At 44.9% G+C, this 26,942-nt stretch overlaps 1 protein-coding gene and 1 long non-coding RNA gene across 5 annotated transcripts in view; one reads left to right on the top strand and one right to left on the bottom strand.

The window, feature by feature from the left end:
- Positions 1-15,064: 15,064 nt before the first annotated feature.
- LOC122236644 lies at positions 15,065-21,451 on the bottom strand. 4 transcript variants are annotated; one of them, XR_006214774.1, is made up of 5 exons: positions 21,052-21,132; positions 19,604-19,715; positions 17,387-17,429; positions 15,850-15,928; positions 15,065-15,226 (listed from the first exon to the last, which is right to left on the bottom strand). It is a non-coding gene; the product is annotated as an uncharacterized LOC122236644 (long non-coding RNA). The 4 variants fall into 4 exon arrangements; XR_006214773.1 differs by lacking the exon at positions 15,065-15,226 and having other exon boundaries at positions 15,397-15,928; XR_006214775.1 differs by lacking the exons at positions 15,065-15,226; positions 17,387-17,429; positions 21,052-21,132 and adding an exon at positions 21,407-21,451 and having other exon boundaries at positions 15,397-15,928.
- The window catches only part of MAP4 (microtubule associated protein 4), a 193,728-nt gene continuing 188,017 nt past the window's right edge, over positions 21,232-26,942 (top strand). The window contains 2 exon segments of the mRNA XM_042978817.1: positions 21,232-21,732; positions 22,555-22,590. The gene's annotated coding sequence lies outside the window, so the exon portion shown is untranslated.

Below are 26,942 nucleotides of genomic sequence, written 5' to 3'. Positions count from 1 at the left end.
GTTCCTTTCTGCAGGCTAGATCCTGGACACGAGTGCCAATTGTCTGGGATTCCCCACTGACATCAGTGCCGATCTCTGGCTGCGTTCTGGGGTGATGTGTGCCAGGAGAAATGCCTGGAGGTGGCTTTCACCCAACCGGCTTGAGCAGGGAGGGGAGTGGCTAGTCATGATGAAAGAGTCAGATGTGTGTTTTGAGCTTGGTGTCAGACTTCCTCAGTTCATCTCCTCTGACTTAACTGCCCCTTATTTTAAATTAAATTAATTTCAATTAATTAGTTAATTTATTTAATTGAGTAAATTTGATGTGTAGCATTGTGTAAGTTGAAGGTGTGCAATGTGTTAGTTTGATACATTTATACATTGATACATTTATATGTCATAATATAGGCCCATTGTAGAGCAAGGCAAAAGGACCGACAGGGACCACCCAGCTGAATGCACACAGGCTCATTAAGGGACCTACCTCGAAATAGCCATAGACCCTAACTGACCAATTACAACCAGGCACAGTTCCTAAGATTACCAAAAAAACCGGAACCTTCCTCAGGTCCTCATACTTCCTCACTCTGCCCTATAACTGTGGCCCCTTATCACTGCCTCCTTGCAGACAGTCTCTCCTTTGCTGTCCTGCCCATCGCTCCATTATGGTGTATTCAGTATACTTCTATCTCTTCTGTTCTGCCTTGGGTGAATTCTTTCACTGCCTGCACCACCGGCCTGGAGCACCCCACGTTTGGTAGCCCCCCACCATCCAATTCGGGACACCCTATATCCATGTCATGATATTTATCATATTACATAATTAAAGTACAATGTCATTGTCTATATCCATTGTACTGTGCTTACCTGCCCCTTGCAATGGACTTTCCAGGCCAAGAAAGGGTGCTGACCTAAAGCTATATCCCTTCTCTGTCTAGAGAACACACAATCCACCCATTCCTGCCCAACGGACAGATGGAGTCTGGGTCCAAGGCTTCAAAAAGGCAAAAGCTATGTCATAGCCATGTGGAAGACCCATGTGAGCCCTTTCATTTGTAGAGAGAAACTGAGGCACTGACAGAAGAAGGATTCAGAATGTGAATGTTGAAGCATTAAAAAAAGCTCCAGTTATGCTCAAGGCAAGGATGCTCATAAAATGTTTATTTTTATAAAAAGTGTTAAATACATTCTGATGTAATTGAGTGGGGGTCAGGGGTTGGGGGTGGGGATTAGGCATTAAAGAATAAAAAAAAAGAAAGTGTGAAATGGGGTATTACTCAGCCTTAAGAAGAAATGCAAGTCTGCAAGAAGGCATGCTACAACATGGTTGAACCTTGAAGACATTAAGCTAAGTGAAATAAGCCAGTCACAAAAGGACAGAATGGACAAATTCACAGAGACAGAAAGAACACTGGTTACCAAGAGCTTGGGGACAGGGAGGAATGGGGAGCTAATGTTCAATGGATGGAGAGTTTGGGATGATGAAAAGTTCTAGAGATGGATAGTGGTGTTGGTTGAACAAAAATGGGAATGTACTTAATGTCATTGAACTGTACACTTAACAAAAAAGATTAAAATGATAAATTTTATGTTATGTATATTTCACCACAACTTAAAGTGTTAAGAAAGCTTAATGCTTGAATCCAAACTCTACTACCAAGAATCCTTGGGAAAATAAACTGTTACTTCATCAGGTAAGTTTGTTAAGTAAAATGCTGCTCAGTACTTGTGTGAAATCCTACCTCTCATGAGACTTGGCACTGTAATATTGTGATTTATAATAAATATATGTTTGGTCTTCATCCCCTGTTCCTGGCACAGAGCTCTTAAAACCCTTGGAATTTCCTAGGAGATAAGAATGTAAAGGTGTCTTAGTATTCAAAATCTATAAAGAAGTTATCAAACTCAACACCCAAAAAACAAATAATCTAGTGAAGAAATGGGCAGAAGACATGAATACATACTTTTCCAAGGAAGACATCCAGATGGCTAACAGACACATGAAAAGATGCTCAACATCACTCATCATCAGGGAAATACAAATCAAAACCACAATGAGATACCACCTCACACCTGTCAGAATGGCTAAAATTGACAACTCAGGCAATGACAGATGTTGACAAGGACGAGGAGAAAGGAGAACCCTCTTCCACTATTGGTGGGAATGTAAACTGGTGTAGCTACTCTGGAAAACAGCATGGAGGTTCCTCACGAAACTAAAAATAGAACTACCCTACGACCCAGAAATTGCACTACTAGGTATTTGCCCAAAGGATGCAGGAGTGCTGTTTTGAAGGGGCACATGGACCCCAATGTTTATAGCAGCATTATCAACAATAGCCAAAGTATGGAAAGAGCTCAAATGTCCACCAACATATGAATGGATAAAGAAGATATGGTATATATGTATATACATACAATGGAGTATTACTTGGTGATCAACAGGAATGAAATCTTGCCATTTGCAACAACATGGATGGAACTAGAGTGTATTATGCTTAGTAAAATTAGCCAGAGAAAGACAAATATCATATGACTTCACTCATATGTAGAATTTAAGATACAAAACAGATGAACATAAGGGAAGGGAAGTAAAATAATATAAAAACAGGGAGGGGGACAAAACAGAAGAGACTCTTAAATACAGAGGACAAAATGAGGGTTGCTGGACAGGTTGTGGGTGGGGAGATGGGCTAAACGGGCAAGGGGCATTAAGGAAGACACTTGTTGGGATGAGCACTGGGTGTTATACATAGGGGATGAAACACTGGAATCTACTCCTGAAATAATTATTGCACTATATGCTAACTAACTTGGATGTAAATTAAAAAAAATAAATAAAAAGAATGGAAAGGTGTCTTGATATTGATAACAAACTACAGTCAACCATACCTGAGTTTATGTTAACAAAGTGCTTTTGGGGAGCACCTAAGAATGGGGGCTAGTTGCCAGGAAAATCAACCATGTGATTAAGTTGGAACTTTCAGGCCCACCTCCTGACATCTGGAAGGAGGAGAGGGGCTGGAGGTTGAATCAATGGCCAGCTGCCAATGATTTAATCCACAGTGCCTCTCCTCTGTCATGAAACCTCCATAAAAACCCAAGAAAAGGATGGGGTTTGAAGAGCTTTTAGGCTGGTGAACACGTGGAGGTGGTGGGAAAGTGGTACCCTCAGAGAGAGCCTAGAGGCTCTGAGCCCCTTCCCTTATACCCTGTCTGATACATCCCCTCTGGGTGTTTGTAAGTTATATCCTTTTATGATAAACCAGTCATTTAGGAAGTAAAATGTTTCTTAGAGTTCTGTGAACTGCATTAGCAAAGTAACTACATCTAAGGAAGAGGTAGTTGGAACCTCCAATCTGTAGCTAGTCAGTTAGAAGAGCACGGATCACAATCTGGATGTGCAAATGGTGTCCAAAAAAGGTAAGTTGAATTGTAGGACACCCATCTGGTGTTGGGGAATTGCTTGATGGTATGGGGAGAAAATACATACTGCAACTCGTGTCAGAGTCAGAACACTAAAACAGGATGAGGTCTATTGACAGATATGATTTGACTAATTTACTCAGCATGTATGTACTGTGGGTGTATCCTATGAGGAACACAGAGCTTGATGAAGGCTGTTTGGGGATGAGGACCCAGAGGTGGTCCCACTGGACCAGCCAAGAGGGTCCTTGGTTTTGCACAAGGTGGATATCAAAGAGCCGAGAGGAAGTTAGAGGAGAGTTTATTGAAGACATAGAGAATCCAGAAACAGAGCATCTGGGAGACTTGGAAAGAAAAGTGAGTCTTGGTTTTGCTTGGGGCCTGAGGGTTTTTTTTTTTTTTTTTAAGTTTATTTTAGTTTTTTAGTAATCTGTACACCTAAGATGGGGCTCAAACTCAGAACCCCGAGATCAAGAATCTCAAGCTCAGGGCTCCTGGCTGGCTCAGCTGTGACTCTTGATCTCAGGGTTATAAATTTGAGCCCCATCTTGGGTGCAGAGATTATTTAAAAATAAAATATTAAAAGAGAAAAGAAAAGAGTCACATGCTCTTTCAGACTGAGCCAGCCAGGTGCCCTGGGCCTGGGGTTTTTATTGAGGATGGTGGTCTTCTCAGTAATCCAGGAACAAAGACAAGTGTTTAGGTGTCCTTCATAAATCACTCATGCTCTGGACCAGGGGTCTTGATGAGTCAGTGGTTTTGGAAAATGGTTAGTGACAGGACCATTTCCAGGCACTCCTAAGATGTTATCTATTGTGCTGGAAGACTCCAATGAAATCACTAAATCCTTGACCTTTACAAAGAGGACAAACATTATCTGTTCTATAAGGTATGTGGAAGGTGGAGGTGTAAGTCCTAGTAAGAATGGAAGCAGGAAAAGGAGGGAATAAAGTAATTTTTCATGGGGTCCTTTTAGTTTCTCTGTTTCAGGCTGGGGGTTACTAACATTTTATTGGTTTTGTTTAATTAAGGTATAGTTTACATACAGTAAAACACAATATGTATACAGGTCAATTAATTTTACCTACATATACATACAGTTAACCACTACCAAGATCAAAAAAAATTCTTACCACTAACCCAGATCAAGAAAGTTCACCACCCTAGAAAATTCCCTCAAGCATCTCCACCCTAGGCAATGATCTCCCCCAGAGGTGATTATTGTTATTGTTCCAACTTCTATCACCATAGGTTAGTTCTGCCTGTTCTGAATGCTGTATAAATGGAATCACTTATTCCTCTGTGTCCACTTCTCACATTCAATGTAATATTGTTGTGATTTACCTATGTTAGTACACATCCCAGTAGTGTTTGTTTGTTTGTTTGTTTGTTTGTTTGTTTGTTTGTTTAGAGAGAGTGTGTGTGTGTGAGTGGGGGAGGGGGGCAGAATGAGAGAGAGAGAGAGAGAGAGAGAGAGAGAGAGAGAGAGAGAGAGAGAGAGAATCCTAAGTGGGCTCTATGCTCAGCATGGAACCCAATGCAGGGCTCAATCCCACAACCCTGGGATCACAATCTAAGCTGAAATCAAGAGGTAAGACACTCAACCGACCGAGCCACCCAGATGTTCTGTAAGTTATTTTTTAAATTGTTGTGCAGTGTTCTGTTTATAACTATATCTCAGTTTGTCTATCTATTCCTTTGTGGATTTTAGGTAAGTTCTAGTTTGGGTTTGTTATGCATGAAGATGCTCTGAACATTTTTTGTAAGTTTTTTTTTTAGTAATCTCTATACCCAACGTGGGGCTCAAACTCACGACCCAGAGATTAAGAGTCTTGTGCTCTTCTGACTGAACCAGCCAGGCGCCCCTCTGAACATTTTTGTACAAGTCTGTTTGGGGCACATGCATCTATTTCTCTGAAGTGTGTGCTTGGGAGAAGAATGGCTGGATCACAGAGGAGTTGTATGGTGGATATTATTAGAATCTAATAGAGTTTAGTTCATAGACACTTCCTGCTTTTTCGCCCAGTTGGTATGCACCTCCCTGCCAGCTCCTAGCATTGCGTTTGTTTTTCTCTGCTGGCATTCAGTTTGTCTTTGTTATATTATGGACAAGCCATTCACATGTTCATTTGCATAATGTACATTTCTTGAATGCTAACTATGCACGTGGCACTTGGTACACTGGCTGTGTGAATACAGTCATGAATAAGACATCCATCCCAAGGAGTCTACAGCAGCTAATAGGGGAGGTTATAAAAATAAATAATCATAATACAAAGAAGATGTTAAGTGGCCAAACTAAGGTTGAGATAAAGCATTATAAGAGTTCGGAGACGAGAAACATAATGTTCAGTGGGCACTTAGAATAGCTTCACAGAGGAGACAACATTTGGGTTTAGTGCTGATGGAGAAAAGTCAACTAAAACATGTTCAGGAGGTGCCAGTGTGGCTCTTTCTATTGAGCATCCAACTCTTGGTTTTGTCTCCCGTCATGATCCCAGGGTCATGAGATGGAGCCCCACATCGGGGTCCACTCTGAGCGTGGTGCCTGCTTAAGATTCTCTCTCTCTCTCTCTCTCTCTCTCTCTCTCTCTCGCCCTCCCCCCTGTCTCTCTTTCTCGGGGCGCCTGGGTGGCTTAGTCAGTTAAATGTCTGACTCTTGATTTCGGCTCAGGTAATAAATGATGGAGTTTCTGGGTGTTGGTGGGGTTCGGAGCTGAAGGCCAAGAAAGAATTCTTGAAGACGTCTTTGGTGCAAAAAGATGATTTTATTAAAGCACAGGGACAGGGCCCGTGGGCAGGAAGAGCAGCACTGGGATTGTACAGTGATTGTTTATATACTGTGGAGTTGGGGGAGGTAAAGTCAAGAGAAGGTTTCTTAAAGGGATTTTCCTGTGCTAAAGAGGGTTTACAGATTACTGGAGGCCTAGCTATTGTCAAGCTAAGGTTGTTTTTCCTTCTAGCAAAGTATTACCAGTAAAGTAGCAGGGAGTTCCTGGAGATTAGGCTATTGATAAGATTGCCTTTTTCTTGTAATATTACTAACATATTTGTAAACTGATGGAAACTCTATCAGTTTAACCGTTTGTTTTCTGTCCTTTCCTTTGTTCTTGGGCAGCCAGGAGTGTCTGAGGAATATCACACATGTCCCATCTTGTGTGTGTGTTGGGCGGGGTAATGTTAGTTTGTGCCTGGCCCTCTGCTTGCCTTATGGTCCTTCACCAATGATCTCACCGTTCATGAGTTTGAGCCCCACATTGGACTCTGCGCTGACAGCATGGAGCCTGCTTGGGATTTCTCTCTGTCTCTTCCCCTCCCTGGCTTGCTCTCTCTCTCTCTCTCTCTCTCTCTCAAAAAAAATACCTCTCTCTGCCCCTCTCCCCTGCTCTCTCTCTTTCCAAAATTAAAAAACAAAAACAAAAACATAAAACATGTTCAGAATGTAGTATAAGGGGTGGGCAGGGTTGAGCTTTCTGGATGGAGGGCACAATTCGGGCCAAAGCAGGATCTGTCAACGTTTGGAGTGTGTGACCCCTTAAGCTCATGACGACAGAGCCCACGCTGGTCTAGCAGGCTCACTGCCGTATCCCTAGTGTCTGGCCAGGGCTGGCACACAGAAGGTACTCAATCAAAATGTATTTCTTTAACAGTGAGTGGTTCATCTTGGCTGCAGCAGAGGGAGCTTGGAAAGAGTCAGTGGGGAGAAGGATAATGTCTTAGTTATCCACTGCTGTGCAACAAATTACCTCCAAACTCAGTGGCTTAATTCAACAAGAAATATTTATTATCTCTCACAGTTTCTGTGGATCAGGAATTCGAGAATGGTTTAGCCAGTCAGTTCTGGCCTGGGGTCTCAAGCCCTGCAAGCTTGTGTTGCCAGGGCCATAGTCATCTGTGGGCCTGACTGAGGCTGGGGGACCCCCGTGGGCCATGGCTCACTTGCACACGTGGCAGGTTGGTGCTGGCTTTGAGAGCAGACCTCACTTCCTCCCTGCAGCGGCTTCTCCACAGCACTCCTCAAGCGTCCTAAGGGTATGGTCACCAACGTCCCCCAGAGCGAGCCCTTCCAGAGGAAGGAGCCAGGAGGAAGCTGTAACCTTTTTATTGCTTGGCCTCCCAGTCAGAGCATCACTTCTGCCACATTCTATGCATTAGAAGCAAGTCACTAAGTCTGGCCCACATTCAAGGGGAGGGGAATTCGGCTCTACCTTTGAAAGGGAAACATCTCAAAGGAATTTTTGGATATATTGTACATCACCATGTTGATGGTGGGAAGATTTGTCTGCTCAGAACTCATGGGCTCTTAGGGCCGAGTGGGACCCTGAGGGACCCAGCCTCCTTGGGGGATCCAGCAGTCCTGCCCTGCTGTTATCTACCCAGTGGACCCTGAGCCCTGACAGCAGGTGAGGTAGTAAAATAAAAAAAAAAATGAACAAGAAACAAGCACTGCGCACTGTGGAGAACTCAGAAGTGGCTCAGACCAGGGCAGGGAGCACTTAACTCTCTGGGAAGAAGATAACTGGAGGACACAAAAGCTCCTTCCCCAGGAGAGTCAGGGAAGGCCTCCCAGGGGTGGCCTCTGAGCTGTGTTCTTCCAAAGCTTCTACCCAGCTCACAAGTGTGGTGCTGGGTACACCCACGGAAGGTTAAACATGTACAGCCCGCCTGCTTAGAGAGTGTCAGAGGCCTGGAGGGGCCTCCACCGACCATGGCAACAGACACTGTCCCTGCCCCACATATGCTGAGACCTTCTGAGGCCACTCATTGTTGGCATCCAGCCTTTCAGATGGGTACAGATTTTCCCAAGAGAGAACCGTGAGCCCTTCTGGGCAGTAAGTACCCTGGAGGTTGTGTGTGTGCATCCTTTACCCATCTTCCCCCTTCAAAGGTCCTTCACCGTGGGGTGCCTGGGTGGCTCAGTTGGTTCAGCGCCAGACTCTTGATTTCGGCTGATCTCACGGTTTGTGAGTTCCAGCCTCGAATCGATTGGTTGGGATTCTCTCTCTTTCTGCCCCTCCCCCCACCCATGTTCTCTCTTTCTCTCTCTAAAATAAATAAGCTTAAAAAAAAAAAAAGTTCCTTCACTGTGTTGCAGTCCTCTCTCCCTCTCTGTTCCTGCTTCTCTGATGGTGCTTGCCCTGCATGCGTCTCGCCATTTCTTAGCTTCTTGACTCTGCATCTGAGAGAATCTGGAAGGGTCTCCCTGCCTATCTCTTTCTCCCCTCAGCAATTGACCCTCAAGGTAAGTTTCAGGATTTGCTCAGTGAAGGGGTGAGTCTGGGCAACTCCTGTTGTCCCTCAAGAAGCAACAGAGTCACCTCTGGGCCTTTTCCATTTGTTGCCCCAGACTGATGAGCAACACTCCCCACCCCCTGCCCCCCGCATCTCCCTGTGTGTACTGGCCAGCCAAGACCCCTGGGTAGGCTCCTCAGGGCTGCTAGAGTCTATTTGTGGGGATAATAGTCAGTGCTGAGTGCATAGAACACAGTGAAACTGTTCCTTTTGATACATTGGTTGTAATTTCTTGGAAGTGGCTGTGTGACCTTGGGCAAGTTATTTAGCCTCTCTGAGCCTTAGCTTCCTTATCTGTCAAGGAGGGAACATTGTGAGAATTAAAGTTGATGAGTGTAAAATTTCGGGCTATCTCTGAACTCTGTGAAGGTTGAGAAACTGAGGCATTTCTGTCCTGTCCTTCTTGCAGGGCTGTTGTGAGGACTGGAAACAGGGGCTGTGGCTGCTGGACAAATGAAGGCTGTGACTATTCAGGTAGGTCACTACATGTCCTCTGTGAGCTTTAGGAAATGGAGGGAAGGTGTGGAGGAGAGAAGCTGGGCACCTGTGGTACCCAAGGCTCAGAGACTCCTGATTTGCCAGACTCCTGACTCTTTCAAGCCCAGCCTGGATCAGCCAGGAGCTGGAGCTGGACACTGCAGTGACAGTGACACTCCTAACTAGGAGGAAAGAGACAAGACTACGGGGCTGTGATCAGAAAGACACCTGCAAGTCAAGGGGAAAAGGCACATTTGAAAGCTCTAGAATCCTAGCCACTAGATCACCAAGGGGCTGGAAAATGAATGTTTGAGAGCCTGGAAAGGCTGAGGTCGTGATCTCATGTTCACATGAGGGTGGTTGCAAGAAGACCAGAATAATGGGGTGCCTGGGTGGCTCAGTCTGTTAAGTATCTGACTCTTGGTTTCGTCTCAGGTCATGATCTCTTCGTTTCGTGGATTCAAGCCCCACATCAGTCAGTTGGGAGCTGACTCCGCACTGTCAGCATGGAGCCTGCTTGGGATTCTCTCTCTCTCCCTCTTTCTCTTTGCCCTGCCCCCACTCACACTGTCTCTGTCCCTCTCAAATAAATAAATAAACTTTAAAAAAAGAAAAAAAAAAGACCAGAATAGAGAAGTCTTGAAATTGGGAGGAAGCATGGAGGACAAGCAGGCCAACACAACAAATTTCTAAAGGAGGAGTTCCGACTCCCAGTGTGTTCTTGCTGACGGGTGAGCTGCATCTTCTGGACTGTGGCTGAGGGTCAGAGGGCAGGTCAATAGACAGACTACAGCTTCAAAGGGAAAAGGAAGTCTTTAGGGAGATCAGAGTTTCCAGTGAGCTGGGAATTAGGACAAACTGAATTCTCTTCCCCACTCACTAAAGACTTTTCACCTCTAGGAAGGGCTTGTCTTCACCATTTTTTTCTGTCACAAAAATTGCCCTCATTGTCAACTGGCTAATACAAGCAATAGAAAACCTTGACCACCTGCCCTGCTGTTGTCCCCACTGATGGCTCTATCCCTGCCTTCCTCTAGTCCGGCTGTCAGATGACAAAGCCTTGCACACACACACGTGCACACACACACACACACATGCATGCGTGCTTGTCCAGCTCAGTGTCTCCCTATTGTTTACTGAGTCAAAATCAAATGTCCTTGTCTGTCTTTCAAGGCTGTCCCAGCTTGGGCACAGTTCAGCTCATTGGCCTCCTCTCCCGCCACTCTGCCCCCAGAGTCCTCTGCTGCTTTGCAGCTTCTGCAAAGTGCCTTGCATTTTCCTACTGCCCTGTTTTTCCTACTGGTATGCCCTCTTCCCCCTTTCCTCCTTCTGCCTTTAAGATATTTATTTATTTATTATTTATTTTTTAATTGAGTGAGAGAGAGAGAGAGAGAGAGAGAGACAGAGAGACAGAGAGACAGAGAGAATCTTAAGCAGGCTCCATGCTGACAGTGTGGAGTCAGCTCCCCACTGACTGATGCAGGGCTTGAATCCACGAAACTGAGAGATCATGACCTATGTGGGGCTTGATCCCATGACCCTGGAATCATGACCTGAGCTGAAATAAAGAGCTGGATGCTCAACTGACTGAGACACCCAGGTACCCCTGCCTTTAAAATCTTATCTTTCAGGCTGATTTCCTAAGATTCCTCCTCTAGGAGACTGCCCTTGACCCCTGCTACCATCCATCCCCAGCGGAAACAACTTCTCCATTATACCATTTATCAAAGTCAGACTTGAATTATACAGCCCTGTCTCCTCACTCACAACATTTTATTATGAAACATTTCAAATGTACAGCAAAACTGAAAGAATTTTACAGTTAACACCCATTTCTCTAGCATCTTGTTTCTACTCTTTAACACGTTATCAAGCTTGTTTTTATTACGAATCTATTCATCTTTCCATGCTGCTATCCATCTATTATTAATCCATGTTTTTTGATACAAGTCAAAATAAATCTAGACATCAGTACACTTCTCTCTAAATAATTCTAGATGTAGGGTGCCTGGGTAACTCAGTCGGTTAAGCGTTCAACTCTTTTTATTTATGTATTTATTTATTTATTATTAAATTTTTAAAAATGTTTATTTCTGAGAGAGAGAGCGTGAGAGAGAGAGAGCGAGCATGAGTGGGGGAGGAGCAGAGAGAGGGAGACACAGAATCCAAAGCAGGCTCCAGGCTCTGAGCGCTCAGCATAGAGCCTGATGCAGGGCTTGAACTCACAAACTGCGAGATCATGACCTGAGCTGAAGTCAGACACTTAACCGACTGAGCCACCCAGGCACCCCTCTTTTTTTTCTTTTAATGTTTATTAAACATGAGAGAGAGAGAGAGAGAGAGAGAGAGAGAGAGAGAGAGAGAGAGAGAGAAAATGCTAGTGGTGGTGGGGGGATGGGCAGAGAGAGAGAGGGAGATAGAGAATCCAAAGTGGGCTCTGTGCTCACAGCAGAGAGCCTGATGTGGACCTTAAACCCACCAGCTGTGAGATCATGACCTCAGCCCTCATCAGACACTTAAACTGTCTGAGCCATCCAGTGACCCCAAACATCCAACTTGTGATCTCAGCTCTGGTCTTGATCTCAAGGTTGTGAATTCAAGCCCCCCACTGAGCTCCATGCTGGGTGTGAAGACAAAAAAAAAAAAAAAAAAAAAATTAAAAAAATAAATACTTCTAGAGGTATACTATTAATCAGAGCTCTTTTTTACAGTTTTTTTTTCTATTTTGATGTGAAATCCGTATACAATGAAATACACAAATCTTAAGTGTACATTTGCTGAATTTGGACAAGTGGATACACCTGTGCAATCCACCCCCTATCAACATATGGAACATTATCATCATGCAGAAAGTTTCCCAGCAACCTCCTCCCTGCCTCCACCCTGGGCAACCACTCTTCTGATGGTTTTTCCTGTTTTAGAACTTCATATAAATGAAATCACAGTGTGTATTCTTATGCAAGGCTTCTTCCACTCAGCATATTTTAGACCTGTTACATAAAAGCAGTTGTTTGCTCCTTTTTATTGCTGAGTAGTATTCCATTGTATGGATGTACTATAATTTTTGTTTATCCATTCACCTGTTGATAGATGTTTGGGCTATTTCCTGTTTGGGGCTATTAAGAATGTAGTTGCCATTGTCAACTATAATTAAAAAAAAGAATATTGTTGCAGTGAACATCCTTTTTTTTTTTTTAATGTATGCTTACTTTAGAGAGAGAAAGAGCAGGAGCATGAGTAGGGGAGGGACAGAGCGAGGGAGAGAGAGAGAATCTGAAGCGGGCTCCCAGTTCTCAGTGCAAAACCAACGTGGGACTCAAACCCACAAACCGTGAGATCATGACCTGAGCCAAAGTTGGATGCTCAACCGACTGAGCCACCCAGATGCCCCTACTGTGAACATTCTTGAACGAAGCTTTGTGTAGATGTATGTTTTCATTTTCTTGGCTAAATGTGGAATTAAGTTGGTCTTTTTCTTACTCTGGATTGTGAACTTTTTGAGGGCTGATTTATTTAGTCTCTAGCCCCAAGCACAATGCCTTGTTACATGGTAGGTTCTCAGTAGACATTTGTTGAAATGAAACATAATTCAAGCACTACATAATTTTCTTATATTCTATATAATATGCACCTCTCATTTACTATGGGCCCAGTAAGATATGAGCATTATTCCAATCTTCCATTGAGCCTCCGAGGTAGGAATTATCCCATATTACAAGTTAGGAAACAGGCCAGGAGAATCTAGGTGAGGTGTTGGAAGTCACAAAGTAGGTGAGGGGAAGAGACAGGATTTGAAAGTGATACTGTTTGTGTGAAGCATATTCCTCTATGCTGCTTTGCTTCTCTGAAGGTCTCAGCTCCTTTAAGTGGAATCCTTGGAGTGACTGTCCCAGTTGACCCTTTATCTACTCTCAATGACTAGGCAAAGCAGGCTCTTTCCCTTCCCTCTATTCCCATTAGTCACGTGGAACTCCAGAACTCACATACCTTGACAGAGGCCAAAATTGCACCCCTCCGGATGGAAGGCATACAGTTTACCTCAAAATCCTGAGTGTCAACAGGTAAATGTGGACAGAGAAGTGGAATGGAAAGACCACCACTATGCAACCAGCACAGTAGAGACTGGTTTAGGCAAGACTCATGAATGGATGTGAAATCTAGGGGATAATTTTGATGAGGAGCAGGATGTAAGCATGTCTTAAAGTGCCTCTCCACAGATTGCTTATTAGTTCCAAGGGGAAAATACAACAACAATACACTGGAAAAATCAGAAAACACCGTAACTTGATGATTGAAATTCATACCACTAGTGAGGGGCAGATGGACACCACATGCCTCCTGATACGATGCCCTGAGGAGGACATGGCATCATTTCTACTGTATTCTAGACTGAATCTAACCATGAGAAAACATCAGACACCCAAATTAAGTACATTCTATTTTTTTTTTAATTTTTTAATGTTTATTTATTTATGAGCATGAGAGAGACAGAGCACGAGTGGGGGAGGGGCAGAGAGAGAGGGAGACACAGATTCCGAAGCAGGCTCCAGGCTCTCAGCTGTCAGCACAGAGCCCGACGCGGGGCTTGAACTCACAAACTGCAAGATCATGACCTGTGCCCAAGTGGGACGCTCAACCCACTGAGCCACCCAGGTGACCCTAAATGAAGTACATTCTAAAAGAGAGAGAGAGTGAGCAAGAGAGAGCACTATATTCTTCAAAAGTGTTAATTTCATAAAACGCACATACATACACATGCACATACATACAAACGCTGTGAAAATGTTCCATATTAATGAAACCTACAGACACATAGCAACTGAATGTAATATTTAATCCTAGACTGGATCCTGTTTTGGAGGAGAAAAAAATTAGGGACACTACTGAGTCAAGTGACAAAACTGAAATATGGATGGTAGATTGGATCAAACTCCTGAGTCAATTTTAACTTACTGAGTTGATATCTGTATTGTGGTGATAAGATATATATTTATTATTAGAAATGCACACTGAAGTATTCAGGGGTTAAAAGCCATCATGTATGTGATCTACCCTCAAATGGCTCGAAAAATATGTTTTTGTTGTGTGTGTGTAGTACATAGAGCAAATGGGGAAAACGTTGAAAAGAAGTGAATTTTGGTAAAGGGTATATGAGAGTGCTATATACCATTTTTATCCTTGCAGCTTTTCAATGAGTTTGAAATGGTTTCTAAACAGAAAGTTTGGAAAATGCTCTACTGCAAGGTCCCTGGAATCCTAATTCAGTCAGTGAGGACTGTGCTGACAAGAACTCCATGGACATGAGCATCTCTTTTCTAAATATGTTAGTTTGTTCCAACCTGCCAAATGTGTGATCTCAAGCTAAGTGAAAAAGTGCCAAGGACCTACAGTGGGCATCTTCTAAAAGAATCCCTTCATCTTGGTCCCCTCTCAGAACATCTTTCCCACAGCAGGCTCTCACTAGAGGCTTGTTAAATCGGCTGGGTTGCTTTTGGCTTGTGAGTGATGGTGGTGAGCTCTGAATGGGTCTGAGGGCTGGGTCCTGCCTCCTTCTCTCCTATTGATCTGCTGCATGATGTCAATCTCCTTATCCATGGGTGATGGGTTTGGACCAGAGCAGAGGTTGTAAATTGGCAACCTGAGAGCCGCCAGTCCACAGACATTTGTCCTATATGGTATTTAATTTATTATTATTATTTTTTTTAATTTAAGAGAGCGAGAGAGAGACAGAGAGAGAAAGAGAATCCACACTTAGCGAGGAGCCCAATGTGGGGCTCGATTCCACGACCCTGGGATTGTGACCTGAGCTGAAATCAAGAGTTGGACATTCAACCAACTGAGGCACTCAGAAGCCCCTTTTTAATTAATCAATTAATTTTTATGTCCTACATGGTACTTGCTGACATTCAACAGCCAGGACACTGCACATAAAAGTTTGGCTCCATCTTCTCCAACCACACAGGGCCCACATTTCCAGCAACTGGCAGCAACTGATTGGAGTTGGGGCATGTGCCCTGTGCTCTCCACAGTCTCCAACCCACTCTTCTTTTTTCTTCATTAAAAAATTTTTTTTTAATGTTTATTTTATTTTTGAGAGAGAGCATGAGCAAGGGGAGGGGTACAAAGAGAGAGGGAGACACAGAATCTGAAGCAGGCTCCAGGCTCCGAGCTGGCAGCACAGAGCCCACTGTGGGGCTCGCCTTGAGCCCATGAACCGGGAGATGACGACCTGAGCCAAAATCAGAGGCTTAACCAACGGAGCCACCCACACGCCCCTCCAGGCCACTCTTTTATAACTAATCAGCTTTCTCATTTACAGTTTCTGCTTGGTCTTTGGCCTGGAAGCCCTCAAAGGACCTTCCAGTTCCCATCTTCTCTGACCATATCTGATCTCTTTAGGGATTTCACATGATGAACGAGAGGTTGGATGGAGTGAACAGTGAGGTGCAGAAGAATAACAGAACCAAAATGAGAGTTGTGTCAAGTACAGAGGCTTACAAAGGGCCAGACCGTGGTTCCAGACATTGACATAACCACTGGAGTTCCAGATGGGATGGGATGCTTGGAGTCAGAGTTGGGAAGAAATTAGGAGGTCGTATTTAGGACTGAGGGTCAGGACAGAGGATGGAAGAAGAATTGAGGGAAAGCCAGGTTCCTGGGGAGAGTACCAAATACCTGGAACTGAGGGCATCACTGTGTGCAGTCTTGGGGTCACAGCTAAGAGCAATTATGATTTGTAGCCAGGAAGTGGATCCTAGAGAGAAAAGGGAAAGGGAAGAAAATTTCAAAATCAAGGTACAGTGGCAAGGAATGAAAGGACGTGGTGTTTAGTTCCAGATCTGCCACTTACTAATTGCGTGATCTTGGGCATATCACGCCTCATCCCTGAATCTGTTTCCTCAGCTTCAGAATAGGGATGACAATACAAGCCCTGCCTAACTCAGAGTTATAGAAGGGCTAACCAGCAGTACCAGAGAGCAAAGCACTTAGTAACTGGGGAAGCACTATCCCAAAGTGAGATAAAATCTAGAAGGTGTAATTGAGCCTTAGAATTCTGGAGCTTGAAGCTATTAGAATTGAAAAGAGTTCAGCAAGGTTACTACATATAAAGTTAACATACAAAAAGGAATAGCATTTCTATATACCAGTAATCATTTACAAAATGTGATAGGAAAAAAATAAAATCATTGTGGTACCTAGGAATTAACCTCACAATAGGGTTGTAAGACTTCTACAGAAAAACATAAAACTTTACAATTTTTATTTTTTTTAATATTTATTTATTTTTGAAAGAGGGGGGAAGAGTGCAAGCGGGGGAGGGGCAGAGAGAGGGAGACACAGAATCTGGAGCTTTCATTGTCTGCAACGCTCTCATTTAACGAACAGTGAATTTGAGGCCCCAAGAGGAGAAATTACATAGCAAGTTTAGGAGAGAGGGGGGTGCTGTGCTCCATTAGTTTTAGAGTGGAACCCCCTTCTGAGCTCCCTCTGGGAATAGGTGAATAAAACTAAGCAAAGGAAGAGGAAAAAGGGACCTAGTTAGGGGGATTTGTGTAACAGAAGGCCCCCAAACTGTGTGTTTTATCACATTCGCTCGAAAGGGACAGGTCTTTGTAACTAGTCCTGTGGTTACAGGAACAAGGAAATACTTAGGGAACCTTGAAAGAGGTAGTCTCATTTCGAGGGAAAGGAGGTCCCCCATTGCACATTACGAGGCATGCACAGTGAATGAAATCACAGAAAGTGAGAGGTGAGAAGACCATCTTGTTCTACCTCCTGTGATAGAGATGAGGAACCTGAGGCCCAGAGATGGAAAATGGCTTGCCCAAGGCCATACAGCTTGTTCCTGGAAGAGCTGGGACCGTAACAGGGTTTCTTAACTTGTAATCCAGGGCTTTTACTCCATGTGCCAGTTTGGATTGCGTATCCGGCAAATAAGAGACTGATGGTGGCTTATACCATTGGAGACTTATTGACTAACGATGGCTTTCAGAGATAGGGGTTACTTTCCTCACTTTACAAGAGGTCCAGAGGGGGACAGTCAGATAGGTGTAGCTGCCAGAGGATGCTAAGGACCTAGTCTTCTCCTATCTTGCCACTCTTCACCTTCAGCCCATGACTTTTGTCCTTACCATCGTAAGATGGCTGTATCACCTCTAGGCATTGTGTCTGTATTCCAGGCAGCTGAGTTTGTCTTTTTATAAAGACTTACCTGAAAGCTCTGCTCCATCCAGTGAGGCACATAGCAATCCCAACTGCAAAAGGAGTCAGGATAAGTGTCCAGGCACTAAAGTAGGAGGTGGCAGGGGACTTTTGAGTAGTTAGTATCTAATGTTTGCTGCATCACTATGCTACACCATTTCATCTCTATCTATCTATTAAATATTTTATTTTTATTATCTTTTTGTTTAAAAAAATTTTTTTTGAATATTTATTGATTTTTGATAGAGAGAGAGAGAGAGAGAGAGAGAGAGAGACAGAGCATGAGAGGGGGAGGGGGAGAGAGAGAGGGAGACACAGACTCCGAAGCAGGCTTCAGGCTCCGAGCTGTCAGCACAGACTTTATTTTATTTTTTAAAGTAATTTCTACACCCAATGTGGGGCTCAAACTTACAACTCCCAGGATCAAGAGTTGCTGACTGAGCCAGACCGGCACCCCTATGCTACACCATTTTATTTTTAAATTTTTAATGTTTATTTATTTTTGAAAGAGAGAGACACAGTGTGAGCAGGGGAGGGGCAGAGAGAGAGAGGGAGACACAGAATCTGAAGCAGGCTCTAGGCTCGGAGTTGTCAGCACAGAGCCTGACGTGGGGCTCGAACTCACAAACCGTGAGATCATGACTTGGGCTGAAGTTGGATGCTTAACTGACTGAGCCAGCCAGGCACCCCTTTGCTACAGCATCTTAAAGATGAAAGAAGGAGTGGGTGTAACAAACTCCTGCCTGAGAATCAGAAAATAGGTTCAAGTTTGGATTCTGCCACTTATTTGTGGGTCTTTGACATGTATCAGTTACCTCACCTGAAAATGGTTTGGGCTAAATGACCCCAAAAAACCCTTCTGGCTCTTAATTCTATGACTCTATCCTATTCAAATCCTAATCCATGTACTTTTATTTCTCTCTCCCTAGGGAATTCTAACATAAACATTATAAATTATGATAATAATTGGTATGTAAAAATTGCGTATTTATCTGATAAGTGTTTGTACCAGGAAATTTCAGCCAGAGGTTCCTACCTTGAGAGCATCAAGGTATCTCCATAAACGTATTTTCTTCTAAAAGTTGTAAAGTTTTGGGGCGCGTGGGTGGCTCAGTCGGTTAAGCACCTGACTTCTGATTTCATCTCAGGTCATGATCTCACGGTTGTGAGATTGAGCCCCATGTCAGGCTCCACGCTGAGCACGGGAGCCTGCTTGGGATTCTCTCTTTCTTTCCCCCCACTTCTCTCTCTGCTCCTCCCAAGAGCACATGCATGTGCGCGGGCCCTCTCTCTCTCTCAAAATAAATAAATAAACATTAAAAAAAAGAAGTTTAGGGGCGCCTGGGTGGCTCAGTCGGTTGAGCGGCCGACTTTGGCTCAGGTCATGATCTCGCGGTCCGTGAGTTCAAGCCCCGTGTCGGGCTCTGTGCTGACAGCTCAGAGCCTGGAGCCTATTTCGGATTCTGTGTCTCCCTCTCTCTGACCCTCCCCCGTTCATGCTCTGTCTCTCTCTGTCTCAAAAATAAATAAACGTTAAAAAAAAAAAATTAAAAAAAAAAAAAGAAGTTTATGTTAAATCTGGAGGTGGGGAAACAGAATGAACCTGTACTTTGAGAAAAAAATCTACTAGGGCAGATGCATGTTTACACGAAAATTACCACATATGTGGTGAGTGCTGTGGTAGGCAGAGAATGGGTGCAGGACGAGGTGTATGAACTGGAGAGGGTGGTGCCTAAATTGTGTAACTTGGACTGAAGTAGGTGGGAGGGAGGGCTTGGAAGTAGCTGTGGCAGGAAAGAGAAAAGGGACTGAACCAGAACAGCATCAGTGTTGGTGGAGATGTTTCTGATGCAGAAGGAATATCTGGTAGGCCTGAGGTGGGGAGAAGGGAGGGAATAACTGAGAATGACTTTTGAGTGTCTAGCTTGGGATACATAAAACATGGTGACTTTATCACCTTAAAGAAGGAATGGAAGATTCCAACACTTTTGAATTTTCCCAGCCATCTGACTTCTAAGGAGCTCACAGCTTATTCTATTCTTGAAGCCCAGGACAGGCATTGGGGCTGGCTACTCCAGGCAGCAGGAAGGATCAGAGTAACTTTTGAAGCTCCCACCTGTGTGTTTTCCTTAAGCATGCACAGTTAAGTGCATGCTTGGACAAAATCTGTGGGCTTTGGTATGAAATAATGCTAATTTCATCAGGACAGGAAACCTATTTTATTTACCTTTTTATAAATGCCCCTCACTGTGTGGCCTTTTCTGATGTGCAGATCATCATTCAGTATCTGTTGGATGAATGAATTCAGGCTTGCAATGGTAGTTCCCCTGCTCTGGAGTCTGGGTGTGAAAGAGGGGAAAAGCTTTGAGTTTGGTCCCAGGACACCTGCCTTATTAATTAGTCATTTCAGTTCTCCGTGATTGGCCTAAAGTTCTTTCCAGGGCTCCAAATTCATAGTTCTATACCTTTTCCACTTATCCTTTTATCCTTCATTCCTTCATCTTTGTATAGGCTATAAATACTTCTTTAAAGTCATTCTGAGTAGTACTCTGTAAATGCTTGCTAAGTGCTAGGCACCAAGCTAAGTACTTTATTTATATCAACACATTTGATCTGCCTAACAACCCTAATAAGGTAGGTGTGACTATTATTCATTTTACAGTTAAGGAAACTGAGGTACAGAGAGATTAAAAATCTCCCGCAAGCTCACATAACTTGTAGGTTGCAGTTCCCAGATTTGCACACAGGGACTCAGGGTCCAGAGTCCAAGTTTACCTCACTATGCTACCTCTAGGTCACCGTAACAGGGGCTATGACAGGCTGGTGACTTGCATTATCTCATTTTTTACTAAGGCAATTAAAGCTTAATTTCCCAAAGTTACACACAAAGTAGCAGGGCTGACCTTGAACCAGGGCTTTCAACCAAGTCCAGTGTTCTTTCTGGTAACCAGCCTGCTCTACAGGTTGACTGACTACATGTCCCAGTGCCTGGTTGCCTGAGTTAAAAGCACCACACTTGATTGCTGGCTTGTGGTCATTAGATAAATTACTAAACTTGTATTTGTTTCTCATCTGTAAAATGAGAATGGGAACATTGATACCAATTATAAAGCATTGTTTTGGCAACTAAATGAGTTTTTGGGTGTCACGTACCTACAAGAGTGCTTGGTACATAATAAGCACTCAAGAGGTGTTAGCTGTCCCTTTTCCTTCTGAACCACTTCTATCCAGCAGAAATATATCGCGAGCCAAATAGGGATTTTAAGTTTAGCGGCCATATTTTAAAAAGCAAACAAACAAACAAACAAAAATTATTTTTAAAAATGCTTATTTGTTTTTGAAAGAGAGGGAGAGAGAGCACAAGCGGGAGAGGGGCAGAGAGGAGACAGAATCCCAAGCTGGCTCTGCGCTCAGCACAGAGCCCCACCTAAGGCTGATCCCCAAATCATTTTCCTGGTATCAAGGCTTGAACAGAGATCAAGAGGAGGCTGAACCGATTGAGCCACTCAGGTGCCCCATGAAATTATTCTAAATGTGTTTTATTTAACCAAATATATCTAAAACTGTAACCAATTTTGTAATCAACTATCCAGTTTATAATCAATATAAAATTATGAGATTTTTATATATGTTTTCTACTAAGCCTCGGAAATTCGATGTGTATTCTACACCTACAGAACATTTCAACTTGAACCCGCAACGTCACGGTGGCTGGTGGCAGCGCAGCCCTGGAGAGGCCCCACACCCGCGTCCCTGTCCCCCTACGGTTCCTTCCCGCGACCAGCTGGCCCGCGCCCTAGGCCCCGCCCCGCGCCCCTCCCAGGTTACATCACAGAGCCCGCAGGCCCCGCGGGCGGGGAGACCCGGGCCCGGCCGCGTGTGCCCGGCTGCTCGCATCCTCCCAGTTCCAGGTACCCAAGTTCTGAAAGGAAGCAACGTCCAGCACAGGGCAGCGGCGGCGGTCGGTGTGCCCGTCGGCCGCCCGGGCCCTAGCGGGCGGGAGTGGGGAGTCTGAAGCCCCCATGCGTACCTCGCCCCAACGGCCCTTCCCTCGCGCCGCTACCACTGCGAGGTCGAGGCGGCGGGGCCGGCGCCCATTGGCTTGCCACAGCCCTCCGCCCGCCCCCTCACCGCGCTTATTGGCCGGAGCCGCGGCGCCCGCGGGATAGGCGGTGGCGGCGCCCCGCCCCCGCGCCGGCCCTCAAGAGAGCGACGAGGAAGCGGCCGCCTCCCTGCGCCCCGCCCCACGGGCTTGCTCGGTGGCTCCGGCTCCTCCCGACTTCTCCCGGCTCCTCCCGGCTCCTCCCGGCCGTCTCCCGGCTCCCTCCGGCTTCGGCTCCGACGCGGCGGCGGCGGGTAGGTGCGGCGACAGGCGGGGCCCGATCGGAGGGGCGGCCTCTCCATTCTCCCGGGGGCTGCCCGAGCCGCTCTCTGCGGCTGCCCGGGACCCCGCAAGGCCCGCCCGGGGCGGGGAAGGGCGGTGGCCGCAGGCCTGCGGGACGCGGGGGCGGGAGGGCAGGGGGCCTGAGGGCGTGATCTTTCTAGGCTTCGGGGCGCGATCCCGGGGCCCCTTGGGGCCGAGCGGGCTGAGAGGACCGGCTTCGGGCGTCTGGAGCGTGGGGCTGAGCGGCACGCCTCGGGCTCGGGATGGGGCTGCGTTCGGGGAGCGAGGGTCGGCTGCGTTCGGGGGCCCTGGGTGGGGCTCGGGGACGTAGGAAAACTCAGAGGTCGTTCCGTGAGGCTTTGTGGGGGTCAGTTGAGGTGGAGCTGATGCGAGCTAGAGAGCGTGCCCAGTCCGGGGTTACGGGCGGGGCTGAGGGGCGGTCTGGAGAACCGGGCCCCAGCCTAGGCTCCCTGCGTGCGTCCTCTCCGGCACTGGGCAGACTAAGCGTTGGGTTGGGGGACTAAGTGTGTGGCTGCGAGACGGCGAAGTAAGTATGGGGATGGGAGGATTGGGACGGGGACCGGGAGGGGGCAGTTGGAAACGTTACCCCGAACCGAGATGGTGGTTTAGCACTTGGACCAGGTTCTCCGCTGGTGTGTTGCCTGAACTCTTTTTTGGTGAAATTACCCCGTGGGGGAACGTTGGGGTTTTTGCTTCCACCCAGGAACGTGTAAATTAAATGCATTTATTTCTTTTCGGAGGAGGCAGTGATTACGCCTCGTTTTGTGTTTTAGGACCCAAACCTGGGGTGAAACGTGCTTCTCGGGAAGGTTAGTGTTACCCAGCTTTCTTCTGGAAACCCCCTTTCTCCTTTCCCTCCTCTGGTTCGGTTACAGTATTGCTCCCTAGGGCCTCTCGATTCCCTCTCCCTGGCTGCATAGCATTGCAGTGTTTCGTCTGTGTGTGTGTGTGTGTGTGTGTGTGTGTGTGTGTGTGTGTGTCTCTCCCGCCCGTTTCCCTGCTGCTGAGCTTTTGGCAACTGCCACTGCGCTTTCCCAGGGATGGTTGTGGCATTGCATCAGGGGATATTTGTGCTTGTAATTTGCTCACTCAGCCCAGGAAGAGGGAGAATAGTATGCTGCAGAGATGGGGGGGGGGGTGCCGTCAGCTCGGCTGGGTAGGCAGAGAAATGGGTGTGGTGAGGGAATACAGCTGCTCTAGGCCTATAGGGTAACACTGCCCAGTCATCAGCTCAAAGAGATTCAAAGAGCAGCAGCAACAGCTATTTTTATAAATCAGTCCTGAATCCAAGCTGAGCACATGGATTTAGAGTGAACAGTTGTCATGCTCTAACTATTACCGGCTGGGTGTTTGGTAGACAACATTGGAGTTGCTAAGCGAGAACTGTACAGGGCAGCCGGTACTTGAAACTTTTTAACTTTGCTCTTCTCACACCTCTCTGGGATGGCACATCTCCCCCCCCCCCCCCCCCCCCCCCCCAGTGTCTTTCAAAACTTGAAGTGGTTTGATGGTTCAGGCTACTTTTCAAATGAAATGTTTCTCTATCATTGGTAGTCTTCCTCTCACGTTTGGCTTAAAAATAATAAAGCTGTCACCTTTTGAGCACTTGCTATCTTCCGGGCACTAGTAGGTATTTATTTACAGATGGGGAAATTGAGACTGACAGGAATAAGGAGTCACACAGATAGTTAAGTATCAGAAGTGGCATCCATATCAAGGTCTCTCTGACCCTCTCTGCCCTCCCCTCCCCCCAGTAGTTCAGAAACTTGAAATTTTTGATTCACACTGGGGTGACTCAAGTGCTTGAGAATTTATTCATGCAAAGTAATCTCGCTAGAGACTGATAAACCAGATACCAGTTTATTTACATGGAAAGTATAAAGTGCCATGTACACAATTGGAATTAATTATCCACTGGCACCTCCTTTGTTTCTGGGCAGCCAAATCAGTAATAAAAAGGCAGTTGATTATAGAATGGGAACTAAGGGCCCTGGATGTTTTTAGGCGGATTTTTTTTTTTTAACGTTTATTTATTTTTGAGACAGAGAGAGACAGAGCATGAATGGGGGAGGGGCAGAGAGGGGAAGACACAGAATCTGAAACAGGCTCCAGGCTCTGAGCTGTCAGCACAGAGCCCGACGCGGGGCTCGAACTCACAGACCGCGAGATCATGACCTGAGCCGAAGTCGGCCGCTTAACCGACTGAGCCACCCAGACACCCCTTTAGGCGGATGTTTTAATCAAGTTACTGAAACCTAGTGAGTCTTCCTTCTTCTCCCAATTGTATGAACACATATATTGATGTTTGACAGTGCTGGGAAGATTCTAAAAACATTTTCCCACTTTGTCTCAGTTGTGTGTGTGTGTGTGTGTGTGTGTAAGTTATTCTCTTCATATATCTGTCATCTCAGCATATATTTATCTGTGTTAAAATTCTCAAAATTACAAATAACCTTACATTACATGTTAACATCATTTTCCATTGTTTGCTTGACAGTGAAGGAAGCACCTGGATTTTATTATGTCTAGGTGGCTTAGGTCTATCTTTACTTTTTGTTTTTTTGAGGGTATGAAAACTTTTTAAATTACATACTCTGGCTTTCAGGGGAGAGTAGGACAGGTTTCCCAAGCTTGCTTGAAATGATTTGAGAGCTGGGAGAGATACTGCCTTGTGATATTTATTTCAGTTACGGATTGGGGGTCTGTATGGAAGTACGTGTTCCCCTGTGTGAAGGGGGACTTGTGTGGTTTGAATCTCTTTCTTACATCAGGTTAGGTGGGTTAGCTTTAGTCAGAGAGACTGAGTTCTTTTTGATTTCAGTGTCTTGTTCTTTTTCCCAATTTTGTTTTTGAATTTGGTGATCCGTCTTTTATCTCTTTAAATTTGTGAGGTTGACACTTCAAATTTAGGCATTGCTTTTCTCCATTGTCCTCGTCCTCTTTCTCCTTCTCTTCCTTCTTCTCCTCCTCTTCTTTCCCCCCCTTTTTTATTATTATTATTTTAAGTAATCTCTGCCCCCAACATGGGGCTCAAACTCATGACTCTGAGATCAAGAGTCATGTATATGCTCCACTGACTGAACCAACCAGGCACCCCCTTCTTCTTTTTTATTTTTATTATTTTTCTTGTTTTTTTTTGTTTTTTGTTTTTTAATTTTTTTTTAATGTTTATTTTTGAGACAGAGAGAGACAGAGCATGAATGGGGGAGGGGCAGAGAGAGAGGGAGACACAGAATTGGAAGCAGGCTCCAGGCTCTGAGCCATCAGCCCAGAGCCTGATGCGGGGCTCGAACTCACGAACCGTGAGATCGTGACCTGAGCTGAAGTCGGACGCTCAACCGACTGAGCCACCCAGGCGCCCCTATTTTTATTATTTTTTAAAAAATGTTTGTTTATATTTGAGAGAGAGGGAGAGAGAGAGAGAGAGCCACTGCTAGCGGGTGAGGGGCAGAGAGAGAGGGAGACACAGAATCTGAAACAGGCTCCAGGCTCTGAGCTGTCAGCACAGAGCCCAGTGCAGGGATCATGACCTGAGCCAAAGTCAGACATTTAACTGAATGGGCCACCCAGGCACCCCTCCTTCTTTTTTTTAAATATTAAGCATGGTTAGTTGATGTGCAGGTTTTATGTTTCCTTAAAATGTAAGAAAATCTTGAGAAGCATTTTGACCCATGGAAGTCATCTTGGTGGTTCATTTTATTTGGTCCATTTGAGAAGGAAACTGAGGCAGGCCTGAGTGGCTCAGTGGATTAAGTGTTGACTGTTGATTTCAGCTCAGGTCATTTCATGGTTCTTGGGATTAAGCCCCGCATCAGGCTCTGTGATGACAGCATGGGGGCCTGTTTGGGATTCTCTCTCCCCTTCTCTCTGTTCCTCTGCTGCTCACATAGCATGCACACTCTTTCTCTCTCAAAACTTAAACATTAAAAAAAATAAGAAAATATTTTATTTTGAGTAACTTTGTTTACAGAAGAGTTGTAAAGATAGTACAAAACTTCATCTAGCTTTCCTTAATGTTAACATTTTATGTAACCATGATACATTTATCAAAATTAAGAAACCAATATTAGTTGGGGTGCTTGGGTGGCTCATTTGGTTAAGGGTCTGACTCTTGACTTCGGCTCAGGTCATGATCTCATGGTTCATGAGTTTGAGCCCCACCTCGGCCTCTGCACTGACAGCCTGCTTGGGATTTTGTCTCTCTCTCTCTCTCTCTCTCTCTCTCTGCCCCTCCCCCAGTTGCTCTCTATTTCTCTTTCAAAATAAATAAAATAAAAATAAACTTAAAAAAGAGAAATGAGTATTAGTTCCATATTATGAAGTAAATTATAGGCTTTTCTCTCATTTCCCTAGTTTTTCCAGAGTGATGCTCTTTTTCTATTATAGGATCTGATCCAGGATACCACATTGTATTTAGATGTCTTATTTCCCTAGTTTCTGACAATCTGTGACAGTTTCTTAGCTTCTCCTTGACACCTTTGAAGAGTAGCAGTTATTTGTAGAATGTTCCTGAATTGGGTTTTCTGGTATTTTCTCATGATTAGCCTGAAGTTGTGCATTTTGGGGAAGAATACCAGAGGTGGTATGCCCTTCTTGTCACATCATATTGCATATCAGGGGATATCTGATATCAATGTGACTTATTACTGATGTTAACCTGATAATTTGATTAAGGTAGTATCTTCTTGGTTTCACTAAAGTGACTGTTTTTCCATTTCCTTACTTTATTTGTTAGAAGCTAGAAATGAGTCATCAAGTCAAGCCCATTTCTGGGGGAAGGAAATGAAGCTCTACCTCTTGAAGGAATGAGTGTCAAAGAATTTGTGTCTGAGTTCAAATCACCCACAGTGATTCATAACTATTTGCGGGGAGGTTCGGTGAGGCTATACAAAGATCTGAGTTTCATCCACTAATTTTAGCATTCATTAGTGAAATTTGCCTGCGGCAGCAATTAGTGTATAATTGTAGTGGTGACTTTCTATTTCCCTCATTCCTTCTACATTTATTATTTGGAATTCTTCTGTAAGAAAGATTGTACACTCCCATCTACCCCTGCCCCTGGTTTATTTCGTTACTCATTTATATCAGTATGGATTCACGAATATTTATTTTTTTCTTTGGGTTGTAATACTGTACGTCGTTGCTCACATTCTTCTGCCTT

The sequence above is a fragment of the Panthera tigris genome, chromosome A2, assembly GCF_018350195.1.
Source record: "Panthera tigris isolate Pti1 chromosome A2, P.tigris_Pti1_mat1.1, whole genome shotgun sequence".
Taxonomy (NCBI): domain Eukaryota; kingdom Metazoa; phylum Chordata; class Mammalia; order Carnivora; family Felidae; genus Panthera; species Panthera tigris.
Note: the sequence above shows the minus strand (reverse complement) of the source record. Positions and strands in the feature narration are given on the sequence as shown.